This window comes from Amphimedon queenslandica, unplaced genomic scaffold, assembly GCF_000090795.2.
Source record: "Amphimedon queenslandica unplaced genomic scaffold, v1.1 AMPQUscaffold_13514, whole genome shotgun sequence".
Classification (NCBI taxonomy): domain Eukaryota; kingdom Metazoa; phylum Porifera; class Demospongiae; order Haplosclerida; family Niphatidae; genus Amphimedon; species Amphimedon queenslandica.
In genome coordinates, this window is record NW_003546250.1 from 806113 (window position 1) to 808397 (window position 2285).

Sequence of the window (2285 nt, forward strand, 5' to 3'; positions counted from 1 at the left end):
ACACACATTCTCACAGAACTGATATAGTATAATAATTACATACCTATTCCAATCTCTACTACAATAGGATCACTGAAGGGACCTCTTCCAACAGAATTGACAGCAGCTACACTGATGTTATACTCAGTACCAAATACTAGATCATTCAATATGATATATCTCTCAGTACTGGTAAGGTTGTATGTGATACTACTGTTACTGATAATCACTGTATAGCCTGTGATTAGACCATTACGCTGAGAACAATTGACCTCATTCCAAGTGAATCTATTAGCTGTAGAATTAACTTGTAATACTTGAATTGATGAAGGCCAACCACTAGGAACTACAAAATATAATTAATTTGAATATTGAAAACACATTATTAACATACAAATCATTGCTTCAGTTTGTGCTGATGTGCTCCTGCTTGATTCAGATCCTCCTAGTACATTACCAGCTCTCACTGTGATGGTATAGTTCATACCACTGTACAGACCTATTAATGTATAACTGTATGTTGTAGTGGACTGATGAGGAGCAACAGAGACTGTCTCATTCACTGATGATAACTGGAGATGGTGTAGTATGTTACATAGTTGTCACTACTGGGAATAGTCCACTTCACTGTAATACCAGTGGTTGAGACATTAGGTACTGAGAGACTAGTTACTGGACTAGGAACTACAACAGATATCAATTACACTCTCTCAATCATAATAACTCACGTACCATCAAATCTTAACACTGTTACTGTACTATTAACTGAAGGAAGATCTATATATGAGTACACACTGATGGTATAGGTACTCATTGGTGAGAGATCTGTTAGTGCAATTTCCTCTTCAATGGTAGATACTACATCCCTGGTTACACCTCCAGTGGTATACTCAATCACATATCCATTAGTCTCTGATGAAGTGGTCCAGTTCACTTTGATACTAGTAGCATTCAATATAAACCCTCTCACATTATTTGGAGGACCACTAGGAGCTAGAAAAGAGACAAAGTATCTACTATTGATTAAAGTATAATCATACCATGTAATATCACAGATTGACAGTAATTGGTTCCTCCAATCATTGCTATACAGGTAACATTAATTGACACTCCCAGTGGATCAGGATATACCAGTAGTGTGTTGTTGTATGTCAGGACATCAATTGATGTATACATTGAGTTACTCTTTATCACTCCATTCACTAACCAGTAAACATCAGTTGAAGGATTTATATCAGTAGTTGTGAGACAATCAATACGATATTGAGTGTTATTGAGTTGTGTAATGGATGAGACTAGTGTCCAATTGATTGAATTGATAACTACAAATACATCAACAATGTTACAAGTACATTAAAAGGTGCAGTAGCAATACCTAGTAAGGTCTGTACACTGATTGTACTACTAGCAGGTCCCAGTAATTGTTGATAGGCTTTGACTGTGATGCTATAAGTTGTTCCTCCTCTCAGTCCATTCAGTGTGATTGTATTATTACTACTTCCCTCCACCTGTACTGTCTGCACGGTGTCTGTGTCACTAGTGACATTGACTACATATCCATCAGCATCAGATGAATCAAGTGCAGTCCAACTAACAGTGATAGTGGTAGCTGTCTTGTTGACCTCAGTAAGAGAAGAGGGAGCAGTTGCTGGTACTAATATTATTGGTATCAAAATTATTGGCATTCATTGACATTACCTTTTATAGTTACATTACGTATTCTAATTTCATTACTATCAGGATGATCTGCTACCCTGCACTGATACATTTGATCTCCAGTGGTTGATTGACTGATTGATCCACTACTGACATTCATTCTATCCCATGTGATATTAACAGCATAACTTACTGTGTATGCAACAGGACCACTTAATTCAGTACCACCACAATTATTATCAGGATCAAAACAATTAGTGTAACTAGCCAGTGCAGTACTACCAATGCTCATACTAATGTCATAACGATTGTATCCAATTTTAGTACAATTCAGTTTGTATTCCTGAGGATATACTGTCATATCAGAAGGAAGATCAGCAACAGTAAATGATTCTATCTCTACAAATCCTACAAATGAAAATTATTACATCAGTAAGTGATTATAGTCTCCTCTTACTGAATATAGTAGCAGTGATGATGTTAGTACCAGGAGTTGAACAATTAGTGGGTAGACAACACTTATACTGGCCATCACCAGGTGCCCCAAGAAAGCCATTAGTAGGATTTATATGAACACTGAGACTAGCTCCTGATCCAATAGTACATTGAACATTTTGATTGTTAGTACCATCACAAGGAACTACTCCATC